Source organism: Bos indicus x Bos taurus, chromosome 21 (genome assembly GCF_003369695.1).
Source record: "Bos indicus x Bos taurus breed Angus x Brahman F1 hybrid chromosome 21, Bos_hybrid_MaternalHap_v2.0, whole genome shotgun sequence".
NCBI lineage: Eukaryota > Metazoa > Chordata > Mammalia > Artiodactyla > Bovidae > Bos > Bos indicus x Bos taurus.
Genome location: NC_040096.1, coordinates 27995694 through 28015545, shown reverse-complemented (window position 1 = coordinate 28015545; position 19852 = coordinate 27995694). Strand labels below are relative to the sequence as shown.

General features: G+C 52.3%; 1 protein-coding gene across 4 annotated transcripts in view; it reads right to left on the bottom strand.

Moving 5' to 3' along the window:
• APBA2 (amyloid beta precursor protein binding family A member 2) overlaps positions 1 to 16009 on the bottom strand; it is a 138700-nt gene extending 122691 nt beyond the window's left edge. Inside the window, exon 1 of one of the 4 annotated variants that reach the window (XM_027520847.1) lies at positions 15841 to 16009. The gene's annotated coding sequence lies outside the window, so the exon portion shown is untranslated. Of the gene's footprint in view, positions 1 to 15454; positions 15554 to 15840 lie in introns of those variants that run through there. The other 3 variants (XM_027520846.1, XM_027520848.1, XM_027520845.1) reach the window with 3 other exon arrangements.
• Between the last annotated feature and the right edge of the window lie 3843 nt (positions 16010 to 19852).

The window sequence follows — 19852 nt, the reverse complement described above, 5'->3', positions numbered from 1 at the left end:
TATTTAACTTAATATGCAGAGTATATCATGAGAAGTGCCAGGCTGGATGACTCCCAAGCTGGAATCAAAATTTTTGGGAAAAATATCAACAACCTCAGATATGTAGATGATACCACTCAAATGGCAGAAAATGAAGAGGAACTAAAGAGTCTCTTGATGAGGGTGAAAGAGGAGAGTGAAAAGCTGGCTTAAAACTTAATATTTATAAAACTGATCACAGCATCCAGTCCCATCACTTCACGGCAAATAGAAGGGAGAAAAGTGGAAACAGTTACAGATTTTATTTTCTTATGCTCCAAAATCCAGAGGATGGTGACTGCAGCCATGAAATTAAAAGATGCTTGCTCTTTGAAAGGAAAGTTGTGACAATTCTAGACAGCGTATTTTAAAAGAAGAGACATCACTTTACCGACAAAGGTCTGTATAGTCAAAGTTATGGTTTTTCCAGCAGTTATGTATGGATGTGAGAGTTGGACCATTAAAGCAGGCTGAACACCAAAAAATTGATGCTTTCGAACCATGGTGTTGGAGAAGACTCTTGAGAGTCCCTTGGACAGCAAGGAGAGCCAACCAGTCAATCCTAAAGGAAATCAAACCTGAATATTCATCAGAAGGACTGATGCTTAAGTCGAAGCTTCAATCCTTTGTCCACCTGATGCAAAGAGTCGACTCACTGGAAAAGGCCCTGATGCTGAGAAAGATTGAGGGCAGGAGGAAAAGGGGTCGACAGAGGATGAGATGGTTGGATGGCATCATCAGCTCAATGGACATGCATTTGAGCAAACTCTAGGAGATAGTGAGGTCTTCCCTGTAGCTCAAATGGTAAAGAATCTGCCTGCAACACAGGAGACCTGGGTTCAATCCCTGGGTTGGGAAGATCTCCTGGAGAAGGGAATGGCAGTCCACTCCAGTATTCTTGCTTGAAGAATCCCATGGACAGAGGAGCTGGGTGGGCTACAGTCCGTGGGGCTGCAAAGAGTCAGACACGACTGAGCGACTAACACTACTACTAGGAGATAGTGAAGGACAGAGAAGCCTGGCATGCTGCAGTCCATGGGGTCATAGTCAGACAGGACTTAGAGACTGAACAACTACAACATCAAATGGCTTGTAAGCCCAGGGTTCCGGTCCCTGCCTATGGGGTCAGTGCCCCAGCACCCCCTGCCTGGGGTGAGGAGCTCCCAGGGAAGGGATTTCTCTCTGGAAGAACATCATCACACCTCACTATCGGCCTGTATGTCCTGGGGAAGCCTCTGAGGCTCTCCACAGGCTCCCCCATTGGTTCTTGGTTTCCTCTTAAAACCCACAAGCAAACCCTGGACAAGGGTCCCCAGGGAGCCTGTGAGCTGGGAGGCCCCAGACAGGTAGCTGGAACGGTATTTGCTGGATGCTGCTCGATGGTGCAGCATCACAGGAGGGAGCAGGGATGTGGAGGAGCAGTGCGAGGGTAGGGGTGGGGAGAGAGGACAGGAAAGGGGGAGGGAAGGAAAGCAGGCCCCCACACACACACCGTCTGTGGGCATCTGAGCCTTTCTAGAGGTCAATCTGCAGTCTTCACCTTCAGCCCAGCCATTCTACCTCTGGAAACATATCATAAAGAACCAGGGGATCTGACAAAAGAGAAGAGCAGAGCTACAGGGTATTTATCCCAGCATCCTTCAGGGCAGAAAACACTCTAAACAAGCCCAGCATCCAAGTGAGGGGCTGGTCAGTGCCTGATAGACAAACTCCCATCGCAGCAGGTGGAAGAACAGCCGAGAGGGAGGCGCGTGCCAAGCTCATGGAAGAATCCCTCCCCCATCCCCACCATTAAAGGTGCTGTCTGTATCACAAACACCTGCCACGAGACCAGCGAGAGGCTGACCACAGCCGCAGAGCCTGCTGTGCCAGGCCAGCTCCCAACAGGCACAGGAGGTGAGGGCAGCACCGAAGCACCCATGCCCGGACCCCAGCCTCCGCCTGGACAAACACACCCCTCAGACCCCGGTCCTGATCCTCAGACCACACAGGAGAAGCCGGCATGCTATCCCAGCAGCAGGTCAGGGATGAGAGTCCATCAGGGTGGAGCCAGGAGCACTGCCAGAACTGCTGAGGCCACATGGTGCCACCCCACCCCCTTTGCATCTCCATGGACCACCTCGGAAGAGACCACTGTGCTGTGGATCTCATCTATTTCAGACGGAGCAAGAGCAGAGACCACACGGGCCCAGGGCAGATGTGATGACCACATGCAGGATACAACCCATGAAGCCAAGTGGTCACTGCGTGGGCAGCTGATGGACAGTCTCCCAGCACAGCTGGAGGGGTGTGAGGGGCCGGGGAGAGTTGTGGGCACAGACAGCAAGACCTCTAGGATCTTGGGCAGGGTGGCCAGGAAAGCACCAGGCAGGGGGCCCACAGAACACCCAACTAAAATTTCTGGGCTGACCCAAAGAAGTTGTACACACACACACACACACACACACACCCCCACTGACCCAAAGGAGTTGTATACACACACACACACACACACACACACACACACACACACACAAACTCTGGTCTCTTCCTAAAACTCTCTGGTTTCCCACTCACCACAGAGCACATGACCCTCAAATGTTCAGGCTGTTTATGTCCGGTTTTCCTTAAGGGCTCAGCTCCTTCTTTGTGCATAAGGAAAACTTTCATGGAGAGAATGAATCCATATCAATTACTTGACCGGAGATCTCAGCATCCTACTTGGGTTTATGGACTCTGATTTCATTTTGAAAACACAGTGTGTATCTGCATATTAATAAGCACTTGTTGGAATGGCCTCATTTAATCATCTCACATTAAATTAAATATAATCTTGATTTTGATATTATTGTTCCAGCAGGAAAAGAAGCCATGAGTCAGTCAATTTAAAGTTCTCCTTGAAGATTCCAAGATGCTATACTGCTTTTTTCCCCACTTTTCATTGAAGTTTAATATAGGTACTGAAAACGTCCTTATCATAAATTTGAACCCACTCATGCAAACCACACGCAGAACAAGAAATGAGACACTTTTTGCAGCAATACAGATGATCATACTAAGTGAAGTCAGAAAGAGGAAGACAAATACCATATCACTTACATGTGGAATCTAAAATTTGGCACAGGTGAACCTGCCTACAAAACAGGAACAGACTCACAGACATGGAGGACACACTTGTGGTTGCCAAGAGGGAGGGGTGATGGAGGGAAGGATTGGGAGACTGGAATTTGCAGGTCCAAACTAGTATACAGAGCATGGATAAACAAGGTCCTACTGTATAACATATGGAAACATATTTGATATCCTGTGGTAACTGCTATATTGAAACTGGATAACCAACAAGGACCTACTGTATAGCACAGGGAGCTCTGCTCAATGCTATGTGGCAGCCTAGATGGGAGGGGAGTTTGGGGGAGAATGGATACATGTATATGTATGGCTAAGTCTCTTTACTGTCCACCTGAAACGATCACAACACTGTCAACTGGCTATACCCCAATACAAAATAAAAAGTTTTTAAAAGATTTCTATGGTCATAAGTAAAAAAAACAAAATCCTGCCATAAACCATAATGGAAAAAGAATATGAAAAAGAATTATATAATTGAGTCACTCTGCTGTACAGAAGAAATTAACACAACATTATCAATCAACTCTACTTCAATAAAATTTTCAAAAAAAGAATAAAAGAAATGGGACATTGTCAGCATCCCCTAGAAGCCCTCTGCCCTCCTGGTGCCCCTCCAATCACCATCTCCCAAAGGGCACCCCGACATCCCACCCCACATGGATAAGCAGCCCGCTGTCCTTCCTATCAGTGGAGCCACGCTGGAGGAACTAAGGACTCTCATGTCTGGGGTTTTGGCTCAGCATTATGTGCCAGGACTCCTCCAGGCTACTGCACATGTGCAGATCTGCAGGATGTTTCGTGTGTGACAAGCCTCGGTGCAAGGGGAGCAGCTGCTGGGGGACCTAGGATTGTCTGTAGCTTGGGGTGACAACTACCTGCCTTGGACGCTCTGGTGCACGTGTCCTGATGGCTCTGTTAGCCTCCTGTGGCCCCTGGAAGAAATGGGCCCCAGATACAGGGCTTTAAACAACTCAAGTTCAGGAGACTGGGAGTCTGGAAGCAGGTTCAGTGACGGAGGTCAAGGCGTCGGCAGGGCTGCTCACCTCCTGGAGACTCCAGGGGTGATCACCTCTGCTGACAACCCTTGACATGTGGTCACAATCCTTGACAGTCTCTGCCTCCATCGTCCCTGCCTTCTCCTCTGTTTCCACTCTCCTCTGCCTCTCTCAGAAGGACCCTTGTGGGGAATTCCCTGGCCATCTAGTGGTTAGGACTTGGGGCTCTCACTGACAGGGCCCTGGGTTCTATCCCAGGTCAGGGAGCTAAGATCCCACAAGCAGAGTGTGGCACAGCCAAAAAAAACAAACAAATATATATAATACACACTATGTGTACTGGCAGTTTGGACGTGAAGTGAAGGTGTTAGTCTATTAGTCATGTCTGACTCTTTATGACCCCATGGACTATAAACTGCCACGATCCTCTGTCCACGGAAATTCCCAGGCAAGAATACTGGAGTGGGTTGCCATTCCCTTCTCCAGGGGATCTTCCTGACTCAGGGATTGAACCCCAGTCTTCTACATTACAGGCAGATTCTTTACTGCCTGAGCCACAAGGGAAACCCCAAGATTAATACAGTCAAAGCTATGGTTTTTGCAGTAGTCATGTACAGATGTGAGACTTGGACCATAAAGAAGGCTGAGTGCCAAAGAATTGATGCCTTCAAACTCTGGTGCTGGAGAAGATTCTTGAGAGTACCTTGCACAACAAGGAGATCAAACCAGTCAATCCTAAAGGAAATCAACCCTGAACATTCATTGGAAGGACTGAAGCTGCAGCTCCAATCCTTTGACCACCTGATTCGAAAAGTTGACTCACTGACTCAGGAGACCTCATGACTGATGTGGGAAAGACTGAGGGCAGGAGGAGAAGGGGGCGACAGAGGATGATATGGTTGGATGACATTACCAACTCAATGGACATAAGTCTGAGCAAAGTCCAGGAGAAAGTGAAGGACAGGGAATCCTGGCGTGCTGCAGTCCATGAGATCGCAGAGAGTCAGACACAACTCAGTGACTGAACAACAACGAACAATACACACACACACACACACACTATTGGTTCTGGTTCTACAGAGAATCCAAACACGGTTACAGTTTATATACATTTCCCTCCTTGATGACTAATGGAGTTGAGGACCTTTCCATATGGTTATTGGGCCTTTTTAAGGGGTGAAATGTCTCTGGGCCCTTTTTCTCTTCAGTTGTTTCCTTTTCCTTGGACAGTGCATACTTTCAAAATGAGTAATCTGTTAGAACATTTTCCACTAAATACATGTGTGGAGAAGAAACATGTTTTTGGTGTCAGGCCATGAGACGTGAGGTCCAGGTGGATGCGAGCGACGAGTGGCCATGAATTCTGGACAGTGAACGCCCACCACAGCCTCCAGGCCCCTATCAGCCTGGATGGTTTCCAGAAGGAAAACATATGAGAACCTGAAGACCACTGTCAGTAACCGGGATGAGCGAGACAAAATTCAGTCCCAAATTAATGTGCTATGCCTCCACTCACTTCCTTGAAACAAGAGCTAATGTCATTTCAAGGAAGTGCTCATTACTTGGGACATTAAACAATATTTATATTTATACAAATGCATGTGTTTACGGATTCTTCCGCATCGGTCAGCAGCAGCTGCTGACCAGGTCTGCACAGTGATGGCCTGTCGATGGCTATGGGTACCACACGTGGGAACCATGGAGAGGCAGCCATGCCACCAGCGTGACCTCTGGCTTTCTGCCTTGAAATATTGGATGCTAAATACACCAGGGACTTCCCAGGGGACTCAGTGGTAAACAGTCCACCTGCCAATGCAGGAGACACAGGAGACGTGGATTCAATCCTTGGACTGGGAAGATCCCCTGGAAGAGGAAATGGCAACCCATGGACAGAGGAGCCTGATGGGCTACAGTCCATGGGGGGTCATGAAGAGTCGGACACGACTGACTGACTGACTGAGCACACAAAGACACACACACACACACACAAATACACCTAAGTCTAACTTCTCTTTATCACTGTAAAGGAAGAAAGCTGGTTTGAGACATCAGTCAACATAAACTGCAGCATACTCTCGGTGTTTGATGAAAACCACCAGGAGAGTTAGTGCAAGACCTGCTCCTCCTGCAGCAGTAACCACCACCTATAGCAGCCACATGGGCCTTGAAGGCAGAAAGGTCAGCACACAGAGAGCACCCATCCCCCAACAAATGTATCTTTCTCCCAACAAATCTTGACTCCTACAATAACTGCCCTGCAGCTAGCAGGCAGTTTCCACCGCTGGCACAGGGCAGTAAGCCATGCAAGAGGCATTCGCCAGCATCTCAGCCGGGTCCCCCCAGAGCCAGGAGCCTTGGAGAGGGAATGATACCTACCCCACCTGTGCCAGCGCAAACAGCAGGCTGACTAAAAAGGGAAACAGCTTTAAGACGTGTTCTCTTTATTTATTTTTGGCTGCACTGGGTCTTCGTTGCTGTGCAGGCTTTTCTCTAGTTATGGCGAGTGGGGGCTACTCTCCAGCTGTGATGCACAGGCTTCTCATTGTGGTGGCTTCTCTTGCTGTGGAGCACAGGCTCAGTAGTTGTGGCACATGTGCTTAGTCGCTCCGCAGCATGTGGGATCTTCCCAGACCAGGGATCAAACCCATGTCTCCTGCATTGGCAGGTGGATTCTTTACCACTGAGCCACCAGGGAAGCCCTGAGACTTTCTTCTGACCCTTCATTACCCAGAGGATGAATAGCACATCAGAGCCCAAAAGAGGAAGAAAAGACGAGTTGTGAATTCCCAGGGTTTCGGGGCCCCAGAGAAAAGCCCTTCAGGACACCCCTCCAAAAGCTCACCAGTCTGCACAGGCCCCTGGAGCCCAGCTTTTTGACCTGCAGCCTGGCTACTCCCTCCTTCCCCCTGCCCTTGCCCTCTGCACAGCTGGTGCAGGACTCAGTCCCCCTCCCTACAGATGCCAGAAAGTCCCCAGGAGCCTTGGCAATGGGACGAGGACAGCCACCTGCTGGGGAGGACAGCCCCATTACCTCGACCTGGGTCCCTCTAGACTTTCACACTTGCCAACAACTGGACAGAGCCCTCCCAGCCATCCATCCCTTGTCCTTCCAAATAAGTCAGCGGGGCCATGGAGTTTAACTCCATGTGAGCAAATTAATAACATGACTTATGGTTTGCCAGGGACTTTGTCATTCTTATAGAGGAACAGTGGTGATTTAATCTAGAAAGTCTATAAATCTCTAAAGGGTAAAGTTAAACATCTGAGCTAGCAAGGCCAGGATGTGGACATGGCAGCCTCTGCCCACATCAAGCAGGGAGCTCTGTCCTTTCCCACTCCCCAAGCCTCCCCGACCCGCCCTAGCTCTCAGCACACCCCCCCTCCTCATCCTTAACGTCCCCTCCCGTGGTCCACTGGACCCCGAAGCTGAGTGATGGAAACACCTCCTAGATACATCACGGGACAGAGTACTTGTCTTCCCATCTGTTTTGCCCCCAACTACAGTGAGATGCCCCCACACGTCCAAGGCTGCTCAAGACCCAGACGGTCAAGACCCACCATCTCCTGCTCTGACCTGCCCAAACCACATTATCCTACCACCAAACACTCAGCCCTCACCCCCATACTGGGTACCCTCTCCAGACTGGCCCCTCTGGCCTGAGCTCTAGATGGGCAAATCCACCCACTCTTTCAGGATGGGGTACCTAACCCAAGTCCCCCCCGCCCCATGCTGGGTGCTCACACCTTCACCCTGGGATACTCTGGGGGCAGACACTCTGGGGCCAGAGTCACACTCGGCATCTGATCCCCCCACACCCTCCAGTAGCTCCCCTTCACTCCTCTCCTGACTACACCCAGCTCAAGACAGGGATCAGAATAATGGAACACAGCCGGCACTCAGGAAATAACTGTTGGATGGATGGATGGTTGGATGGATGGATGGGTGGATGGGTGGATGGGTGGATGGATGGTTGGATGGAGCCCCTGGCAAAAGGGTTCCAGGGTAACTAAAGAGAAGAGCACCTGCCCCTGCACTAGCACTGCAGAGACCTCACAGATGAGAGGGCTGGAAGGGAAATGCTAGGGGCTGCCATTAAAGTGCCTGGCACCCCTTTTTCCATTATCAGACAAGTCATCTCATAATGGATAAAAGGAGCAACACATGCAGAGTTAAGGAAGGGTTCCCAAAGCTAGGAGTGGAGAGAATACTGCCATATCCAGGGACCCCCGCCCCCAGGGCAACTCCCTCATGAAGTGGACGCAGCAAGAGATGTCTCTGCCTTTGGGGAGGCAGGGGGGGGTGTCACAGCCACTGAGGCAGCGCTGTTCTCACTGCTGATTAAGCACAGATCAGCCTGTGATCAAGAAGAAAACCATTCCTTGAGGAAATGCAATTAATTGAAAAGCCGAAACCTGAAAAAGCCCAAAGGAGACACACAATCAAGAGTTCTCGGTCTGGAGGGGCTCCTGCTCTGAAGAGTTTCAGCTCAGGGACGTCCCCCCAAGAGCAGAGAGCTGATGGCATGTCCACCCTGCCACACGCCAGCTCCCTCCTGTTTGCCCCTCAAAGGGCAGGGAAAGGTCAGGGGCAGAATCTTTGCTGCACATGGACACAGAGAAAGGCACGTCCAGGCAGGGCTGAGGTCAGACCTGCCTCAGGGACTTGCACTCAAGCGGTCAGGCCAGGTGGGCAGCACCAGGACCCACTCTCCAGTGGTCAGCCACCAGGGTTCACTGCAACCAGAGGGGTCCAGCTAGAGTCCCAAGGTAGCACCTGGTGTCTAGGCCTGGCAGGCGAGCTGGGACACACACACAGAGCACACCCGGCGACTGGCACCGAGCGGGCGCTCTACTGTAACAGACGCTCACACACACACCCGCATCTGGTCTAGCCCCGTCCTTGCCGCAGTGGCCGGCTGACAAGGAGGAAAGGGCAGGCCTTGATGTGCCCCTCTCAGGAGGAGGCCCTCTCTGGCCAGCGGCTGCTGGAGGCTTCCTGGACCTCCCGATTCCCCACCCCTGACAGCTGTCACCGGCTCTGAGTGACACGCACAGATATCAGAACACACGGCCCATCATCACACCGGAAGACCCAGCAACACAAACTGAGTTTCACTGGAGCAACTTACACGCCTGCTGTCTGATTGGGGAGGTGGGGTGAGAAATCCATCATCACTAAACAGAGGCACCCGCTCAGCAAACAGGTCTCCTAGTTTCCAAACAATGGATTTTTCCAAGACTTTGACAGACCAACAGGGGAAAACTACACAACATTTCTTTTTCAAACTTTAAACTTCTTATTTTATATTGGGGTATAGAGGTTAACTATGTTGTGATAGTTTCAGGTGGACAGCAAAGGGACTCAGCCATACATATACATGTATCCACTCTCCGCCAAACTCCCTTCCCATCCAGGCTGCCGCATAACGGTGAGCAGAGTTCCTTGTGCTATATAGGAGGTCCTTGTTGGTTATTCATTTTAAACTACATTTTTTAAAGGGAAATTAGCGATGCACATGACAGCTCAGAGAAATTCATGTTTAGAGCTGCCTTGCTGGAGAATGAATTCCATGAATGTAAAACCAAATCATGGAGAAATAAATAAACACATATTTTTGAAAAATACTATCATATATAGGGTTATGAACAAACTCAGACACAAGTGAGCAACTGGACAACAACAAATCACACATAGATACATATCTATCTCCCAAATGAAAATTCTAAATGCCACTAGTGGTCTCCTACTTCCTGACTGTTGACTAATTAGAATTTGTTGAGAACAAGTACCTAAGTATTTCACAGCTGAGTGTTTTTTAGCTGAGTTTAGTCCAGGGGCTGCTGCTGCTGCTAAGTCGCTTGCAGGAAGTGCAAAGAACCCATGATACCTCCAAATGCAAAGAGGAAAACACCTTACAAACCCAGCAACGACAGTTGTGCTGGGCGGCAAGCTCCCAGGCCCTCTTGTTGTCCCCATGAAGGCCCCAGGGTTACCCGTGATGTGTCCATAACTCTCCAACCACCAGTCAGAGCTCAAGGTACACAGTTCACCACCACCAGATTATCTAAGCACAGGCTGAAAATGAGCTCCTGAATTGTATCTATCACATAGGCTTCCCTGGTGGCTCAGCAGTAAATGCGTCTGTCAATGCAGGTGACACAAGTTCGATCCCTGGTTCGGGAAGATCCCCTGGAGAAGGGAATGGCAACCTACTCCAGTATTCTTGCCTGGAGAATCCCGTGAACAGACGAGCCTGGCAGGTTACAGTCCATGGGGTTGCAAAGAGTGAGACATAACTGAGCAACTGAGCACATGTACACACCTATCACATAGGTGGTCACAAGTCCTAGTCATGCCCACCCAGTTTAAAAATAAATCTTATGCAAACTGGGCCCCATTGAGATGTTGAGGGGGGAGATAGGGAGGATGCAGGTGATAGGGGATTGTGGGGGAGGGACATCATGGGCTCTGAAGGCTCACCAACCAATCTCAGCAATGCCTGAAACAGTAGCAGCCTTAAGCAAGTCACCACTGCCTGGTCCTAGGTTACCTCGCTGCCGAGTGAAGACATGCCTCTCATGCTTGGCAAAGAACTATTTAAACAGCACATACTAAGGAAGAGAAGGCAACACACAGAACTGCCCAATGAGGGACTTCCCTGGAGGTCCCTTGATTAAGACTTCACCTTCCAATGCAGGGGGTGCAGGTTCAATTTCTGGTCAGAGAACTAGGATCCCACAAGCCTCACAGCGAAAAAACTAGAGTATAAACAACAGAAGCAATATTGTAACAAATTCAATAAAGACTTAAAAAAATATCTCCACAACAAAAGAATCTTTAAAAAAAAAATAAAAAGTGCCCAGTGATGTGTATTTCATCCCAGTCAGTTTCTCCATCCAAAACCACCTTCGAATGCCAGAGTGCTTCCATTTCCAGAAAACCCACAAGATGCAAATATCTGTGTGGTCAGGAGATGCCAGCATCTCAAGCCTGTATTTTTTCTCTTTAATTTTGATCCTTCATGCACAAAACCACAGATGCAGCCCCTTATATCAGAACAGCACCTGAGAGTGTAGGAAGCATGACAGTCTCCCACTAGGCTGCATGTAAAGCCAGCAAAGCTGACCCTTCAAACTCCCAGTAAAACGAAAGAAGCCACAGCCAGCCTGTGACCACTGGCATCCAGGAAGCTCTGGCCGAGCACCAACCTCTCACCTCAGTTCAGTGCTGGACTTCTTCTGGGATCAAAACCAGCCTGGCAAGCGCTATCAGGCACCTATGACAGAGGCTGAGAAAGGCGCCCAGGGCTGGTGGCTCACCCAAGGCCCCAGAGATCAGTGACAGTTGTCCTCCTTATAAAACCAGTGGCTCCCTCCAGTGGGGCCAGAGCACAGGTAGGGAGAATCAGGTGGGGAGAATCAGGTAGGGAGAATAAGAGGAAAGACCAGTTTAGAAACTTAGGTGAAGAAGGTAGGGAACTTGAGCCAGAGGGGGTCTTATTCCCAGCACATCCATGACCAACCGAGGTGAGCGCAGGCACAGCCTGAGAGCTGACCAGCCAAACAATCGAGAATCCCAGAGGAGCTTCCATGGAGGATCAGAACGCCCACTACTGGGGCTGGATGGCCTTCCGGCCACGTGACATCTGGCCTGCCGCCCCCCCACCCCCCACCTCTCCATCACTCTCTCCTGCCAATCCAGTGTAGGCAAGGTTCTGCTGGAGGTCTGGGAGGGACCAGCTGTGAATGCAGCTGTTTTTAGGTGTGGGGTCTGGGGAAGGGAGCAGCAGGGCACCAGGCTTGTACTGGAAGGAAGCACGATGCTCCTGGGGTTTCATTCATTCATTCATCCATTTAACAAGTTGGGCTGAGGGTCAACCAGGTGCCAAGCACTATTCTTGTTTCAGGGACACAGAAGTCAACACAGTCTCTATGTTGGAGTGGTAAGAGACAGAATAAAAGTATATATATCGTAAATTGTGTTAGGTCCTAAGAAGAAACACAAAGCAGGGTTAACATGAAAGGCAGAAATGATGCTAATTTATGTAGGGAGCTGAAATACAGACAGAAGTGAGTGAGAGAGCAAGCCAGGTGGACATATGCAGGAGGCACATGCCAGGGAGATGGAAAGCAAGTGCAAAGGCCCTGAGGCAGGCAGGAGCTCAGCAAACTTGGCAACTGACAGAGCAGAAGGGAAAAATCCATATTCATCTGGGATGATCAAAGATAGACACGGGCCAAGGTGGCAGGTGGGGCTGGGGTGGGGATGACACAAAGCAAGCCTGGGCAATGAGCCTGCCTGACGGCATGGCTGGGAGCGAGGAAATAAACCTGCAGAAATAAAAATCAGGCTGAGGGTGTGGAGAGGGCCCTGGGGAGACACTGCAGGCTTGAGTGAGGGACACCAGCCCAGCCCAGCCCGGGACACCCTGCAGCTAGCATAGAAATCACAAGTCAGGCAGCAACAGCACCTGCCGAAACGGGGTCGGGGGTTCCCAAGAAGACTCGTGAATCTCAGCCCCACCGAGACAGCCTGGCTGCGTGACAACAAGGTCGCTGTCCTCCCTGGCTCCCTTGTGCATCCAAGAGGACTGGGAGAGAGGAGGACTGCCCACAGGAGAGGCAGGGAAGAGGCACCCATGACAGCCGAGTCAGCCCGTGCCTGCAGGCTGCTCTGAGGCACCAGCTGGAGCCAATCCAGGTGGTGGGTGGGGCCTCGAAAGGGGCCAGAGAATCCCCCTGTGGGCACACAGCCAACTATCAACCACCAACTGGGCACCTAGGCCCCACTTGGTGAACAATCATCTCAGACATGACCAACGGGATGGAGCCACACAACCGTCAGTGTCCACGTCACTCCCCATTCCTGCCAGGTCAGGGCTCAGAAACCCCAGCTCTCTGCCACTTTCTCAAGGCAGAACGCTGCTTTCTGCCACTTGTTCTGGAAGGAAGCCCTCCATGCCAGCTCAGGGCCTCCCTCTGTGGCCACCTGCACCCAGTCCTCCAAATTTCCCCGACACAAACATCTGTCCAAGACTTCAGACCCCAGTGTGACCAGAGGCCCTGACCTGCTGAGTCCCTGGATCAGGTGCTCAGGGCTTAGGATGGGGAGGAGTGCGCAGGCAGAGCTGAAGCCTGGTGGGAGGGGAGGGGTTGTGCTTGTGCCCTGGGGCTCCTGTCCCTCCACAGACCTCAGGGCTGCCCAAGTCAAACAAAGCCCAGCCCGAGGCAAACTTCCCATCACACGAGCTTTTCCTGAGTTCCTCAGGTGTGTCTAGGAAACATTAAGGTGTTTTGGCACTCCCTCTCAGCTCCAGGGGTGCGACTGGTGTCTTTTACAATTATCTTTTATTTCTATCCCGCATTTCTTACCTCAGTTGGCAAATTGGATTATTTATGCGCCTCCATTTCACAATACATCCCCACCAATTATCCCTGTGAAACTAATTTTTTTTTTAAAGGGTTAGAAGTACCAAGGCAGGGCCAAGTTAACAAACCACAAGTCCAGCCCGGGGCAACCGAGAACACAAGCAAGAGGCCAAAGATTAAGAAACTGACCACACAGGCTTCGTCCACGTGCCAGTGCCCACCCCACCTCTCTTGTTCACACAGGCAGGAACGCGCGTGCGCGCGCGCGCGCGCGTGTGCACACACACACACACACACACACACCCCATCTGGTTCAGCCCACACTTCTCCCAGGCAGAGAAGCCCAGTACCCTGGAGATGGGAAGGCAGGCAATGGGGGAGGGGCCCGACCTTGCTCCCCAACCAATGAGCAGAGGTCTGGAGAGCCAGGCCCCACAGCAGACTCTCAGGGCGCCTGTCACTAGGGCCACCACCCAGACCTAGTGCAGCTCTGGAGACCCATCCAAGGGTCTCTCTGCCAGTGCCCACCCAGGAGGCAGCCCACTCAGCAAGCTGACTCCTCAGCAAGCTCCAACTCGCTCACTAACACCCTGGACACCATCCTGAGTGCCAGCAGGCTCCATGCCAGGGTCATTTGCTGCTCAGGAGCCACCAACCCCCTTTCCTGAGTGCAGATGGAGGCAGGACGGACAGCCCCCCAGCAGTGAGGGCACAGGGCAGGGCATCCTGGCTGGAGGACCCTCAGTGTCCCCTGAAGAATGGAAGCCCCCAAGAGAAGGCAAGACCCTCCCCCTCACCTCACCTCACCAGAAGGACCACTAACCCAGAGGCTTGGGAAAGGAGCCATCCACCAGGCTGTGGGTACCCTGCAGAGCAAACTGAACGTGTACCCCAGGAAAAGCTGTGTGGTTCCCACCCTGGAAGCCTTCAGGTCATTATTCCCAAAAACATTATTTTTCTCAAAGAGAAAGAAGGAGGGCATGTGAGGGGCGGTATTCTCAGAAAAGGGACAGAGGCTGAAGAGGTCAGGGACAGCTCAGCCTACGGGATGAAGGGCACAAAGGAGATTCCCCACTTGGGGGTTGACCGTCCCCACGGCCATTTATGAGTTGGCTTAACCACCAGATTTGAGGTTGGCCCCTATCAGGCCGGATCCAAACATATGTGAAAAAAATTAAGTCTTCCTTCTGCAAGTAAATACTAAGTTGAGACAAGCAGGTACAATCTCAGCCTCCATGCTCAGCGAGGCTCGGGAAGGGTGGGCCCCTAGCTACCCTCCCTCGGCACCGGGTCCAGGGCAATTTCGACCCCCAAGTCCCCAGCCCCGCGGCCTTGGCACACCGAGGCCCGCTGCCTGGCCCGCCCGGGGCACAGCCCGGCTCGGGGGCGGGGGCCTCGCCCTTCGCATAGACCATCAGTAGCAGCCAGGCCGAGGGGAAAGGGGCTGGGAAGACCGGGCAGGTTCGCGCCGCGCCCCCAGCCCAGCGCTGGCCGCCCAGGGGAACCCGACTGTGGAATTTTTAACTGAGGAGTTTCTCCCGCTGGGCCTCGTTATAAAGGAAAAGGGTGGAGGGCTAGAAAACCGGGGCTCGGCTTCTCGAGTGACAGGGAACCCAGAAAAGACCCCAAACTCGGGAGTTACCGCCCCTCACAGGGACTCAGTACCAGTGCCGAAAGGGGCCGCGGAATACTCCAGCGGCCCGACCAGCCCGGCGGGACCCGAGCGGGCAGCCGCCGCGGGTCTGCGTCCCTGGTCTGCGCCTAGTCGCCCCTCGCCGCCGCGCCCCCGCCCGGGATGCGCGAGCCACCAGCTCGGCCCCGCCGAGCTCGCCCGGTCCGTACTCCTGATCCGCGCGGCGCCCCCCGCCCGCAGCGCCGCCCGATCGCGCCCCCCGCGCCCGTCCCGGCGCCCCCAGGCTGCGGCCGCTCTGGGGAAGGGTCGGCCGGCCCGGACCCCGGTTTACCTGGCCCGAGCTCCGGGCCGTGCGGGTGCACGGCCGCCGCCGCTGTGTCCCCAAGGCCGAGCGCGGGGCCGCCGCCGCAGCTCTTTGTGAGCCGCGCACCGAGATGCTGCCGAGCCCGGGAAGCTGGATAGCGGCGGGCGCGCCCCGAACGCGGCATACGGCACGCAGGGCCGCTCCTGCCCGGCCCACGCAGCGGGGCCCGCGGGCGCACCCCGCACCGGCCTGCGGCTGGACGCCCGCGCCCCGCCCCGCCCTGGCCTCGCCAGCGCCCCTCGCCGGGCGAGAGCGCGCGGCGGGAAGACCAGGAGGAGGACAAAGATGCGTGCGCGCCCAGCCCCCTCCCCGAGCCCTCGCCCCGACTCTCGGCGGACTTGCGGGGGGCGCACCTGGGGCCCAGGTCCTGTGGGGCCGGCCTCGAGGCCCTGGAGAGCACAGATTCCCCGGCTCGCCTGGCACCTGCAGGATGAGGAAACGCGGGGGTCTAGTCCTCCGGCGGGTGGAACAGGTGACAGCGAGGTACCCCTGCGCCGGCACCTGCCCCGGGCGCCACGCTGCCCCCTGGCGGGCTCCCTAGCGCATGTGACGGAAGGTCCTGCCCACCGCGCCCTGTTCGGCTCTGCGCAGAAGTCGCGGGGAGATCACGGCCTCTGAGAGCCCCCTCTGGAGGGCAGGCCCCCAGCGCCACCCCGCCATAGATCACTGGCTGCGTCCCAGGCCCCTGGGAACCATCCCATCACCCCGTTCCCAATATCCTGTGCTGCCCTGGCCTGACCACTGGCCTCCCCTCCCCCAGGGCCTCACCCCAGCCCTTTTCCTCCTTGTCGTCCTAAACGGAGAAGGACCCAAATCTATACACTATACTCCAATAAAATTAAAAAGAACTCAAGTGACTCGATTCTGCCCACCCTTAGAATCTAGGAAAATCTGCCCAACTGGAGGCCCTTCCCCACATCTACGAAGCCTCTTTTTCCTGTAAGGTGGATATTCAGTGTCCAGAGGTTAGGATGTGGGCATCTCGGGGGTCATTGTTCTGTCGAACAGACGTCTAGAAACGCCTGTTCCGAGGAGCTGTGTACATCGTGGCTGAGGATCCCAGCCAGGCCTCAGTTTCCTCCACTGTTAAACGGGGAAATACCATGACTTGCCTTCAGGGATAGTCACAAGACTTGATGGCACATGCACACCTCTGAACCCAGGGGGTAAAATGAGCCAAATCATGCTGGTCACCATTGCAATAGTGGGTGCTGTAAGATGTTGACGTTCTCCAGTGATGGTTTTTGTCTGCTTGGCATTCTCCAGAAATCTCCCACCTAACCCCAGCTCCATCCATGTGGTTCAGGTGAGGCTGAGATGTCTCAACTGACAAACTGGATCCTTGCTTCTTCAGAAAGTGGTTGTGAAAACTGATTTCATCATTAATCATTTATCTTATAAAAAAAAAAAAATCCCTGTGCCAGACACTGAGAAAACTGTAATTCAATGCACCCCAATATTCACTGCAGCACTATTTGCAGTAGCCAGGATAGGAAGACAACTTAAATGTCCAACAACAGAAGAATGGATAAAGAATATGCGGTATACATACACAATGGAATATTACTCAAAGGAACAAAATAGGGTCATTTGTATATGTGATGGACCTAAAAAGTCTCTCATACAGAGTGCAGTAAGTCAAAAAGACGAAAACAAACATCCTATATTAACACATATATGTGAAATCTAGGAAAATGGTACTGATGAACCTATCTGTAGGACAGCAATAGAGACACAGACACAGAGATTGGCCCTGTGGACACAGCAGGGGAAGGAGAGAGCGGAACAAATGAGTAGTTCTGACATAAATACATTACCATGTGTAAATTAGATAGCTAATGGGAAGCTGCTGTATAGCACAAGGAGCTTAGCTGGGTGCTCTGTGCTGACCTAGAGGGGTGGGATGAGAAGATTAGGTGGGAAGGGAGGGATGCCCAAGAGAGAGGGGATATATGTATACATACGGCTGATTCACTTTGCTGTACAACAGAAAATAACACAACATTGTAAAGCAACTATATTCCAATTTTTGTTTTTCCAAGTAAAAAGAAAAAATTCTGGTGGCAGACACTGACCTGGGCCCTGGGCTGCAGCAATGGCAGACTGGCTGGAGGCCCGCTCCTGGTTCATAGGCAATAAAGGCCCTTGTAGGGCAGACAGAGGGGCAGCCTGCACTGTCAGAGTCACTGGGGGAGCAGCCTGGGAGGGTGGGATGAGATTGGACTGAGCGGGTGAGACATGCTAACACCAGTGCCCTCACCCAGAGCTTGGCCACAGCCGCAGATATGATTTAATCGTCAACTAGTTTGGCTCACTGAGTCCTCCCATCCTGCTGAAACAATTTTGTGTTTAAGTCTCTCTGTTTAAAAACAGCCAGTGTGGATTGTTTCCCCGCCTGGACTCTGATTCACACAGCACAGGTACCAATCATGGTCCCTGGAAACAGACCCTCTTAGATAGATTCTGCGGTAAGTGCAATCATGTCCTGGGCCCTGGACACAGTGCTGAGCTCTTTTTTTCTTTTTTTCCCCCCTTTTTAAAGATTTTTCTGTTGTGGGCCATTTTTAAAGTCTTTATTGAATTCATTACAATATTGCTTCTGTTTTATGTTTTGATTTTTTTGGCCACAAGCATGTGGGATCTTAGCTCCCCAACCAGGGATCAAACCTTCATCCCCTGCGCTGGAAGGCAAAGTTCTAACCACTGGACCACCAGGGAAGTCCCATGCTGAATTCTTAATGATGGGAAACAAGCTGCCAATAATCCAGGCCACAGGGCTTGCCTGGTGGCTAAGCAAGGGAAGAATTCGTCTGCCAATACAGGAGACGTGGCTTCAATCCCTGGGTCGGGATGATCCCCTGGAGGTGAGCATGGCAATCTACAGCAGTATTCTTGCCTCGGAAATCCCATGGACAGAGGAGCCTGGCGGACTACAGTCCTTGGGGTCACAAAGTGTCAGACATGACTCAATGACTGAACAACAACAACGATTCAGGCCACGCCACCTGCAATTGGACAACGTCCTTACTAAAGCCAGAACTCAGGGCAGGGCAGGGGATGAGGTTGGGAAGGAAGGGCAGGTGACTTCAGCCCTTAAGGTCAGTAAGGGTGATGCCAAGACTGTGGGGTGGGTGGTCTCTTACTACACCAGAGACCCGGCAGAAAGAAAAACTACATACTCCAGGTTAAAGCTTGGAGCTTACAGAAAACCAGAGAATTTTTATCAGACCCCCCAGAGAATCTTTTATTTGCTGTAGCCATAGAGATAACCTTGCCAAAAGTCAAACGCGGGCTTTGTGAATATGGCAGAATTACAATGTCATTTGAATTCAAAGGCTTTACAAGTGTCCTATGTGGACATGCTTTGGAAAGGAGCAGGACCCTGAGGTCTGGGATTCACCATCTGAGTAGAGGCCAGGGGCATTAAGAACCTTGACCCTTGAGTCTGTCTGGAACGGGTTCAGTTTCTGGCTGATGGGAATGGCCAGCCGGTCTGGGTCTCGGAAGACCAGCAGCCTCTCTTACTTAAAGACCCTGTGCACATTCTCTGTGGATTGGGTCTGCCGCTGGGAGAGGTCACTGTTGAGATGCCCCTGGTGTCCTTGGTGATGGTGGGATTCCGCGGTGGCAAAATCCAAGTGGCGTGTTTCACTGCCAAAGAAAGACAAGGGGGTGCCTGTGTTGTGATGAGCAGAAGACAGGTGTAGCCAGAATGCTTTGATCCACATGACCTCTGATGGTGGCTAATGGACCCCAAAGAAGGAAATGAGCAGCAGTCACATTTCCAGACTGAAGTCAGTTTCCAGACTCAGAAGCCCTTGATGAAAGGGGAGGCCGAGTATCCTGAAGATGGGTCCTGCAGCATTGCTGCAAATACATGCTGTAAATCTTCCTTTGACTCCTCCCCAGAGGGGCCCTGGAAGGTCACATATGCTCTGGAAAAAAGGAAATCCCGAGATCTTTGAAGATGGCTGGACTTTGTCTCTGAAGTGATGTTCTTTCCTAGGAAATTTTTTTAAAAAACCCTTAAGAAGCAAAATATCCCTGGGCTCTAGAATCAAAGTGGGGGCTCGTGGTCATCAGGAGAGGGAAGTCTGGGCCTGAATCTGACCGAGGTGGGTCTAACAGGCCTGCAGACCCACCCTGTGGCTCCTCCCAATGGCACGGACACCCAGGGCCCCTTGCAGAGTCCCCAGATGGGCTCCCCTGACATGAGGGATGAGAACTGTCATCAGAGGAAAAGCTAAGGAACTGACCCTCCCTCCTGGGATGGTAATCAAGAAGGGATGCTCCGTCCAGGGGGAGCTGCGGAGCCCACAGCCCCCGTCACAGCCTGGAGGGAGGTGGGGGGCACAGCTGTGCCAG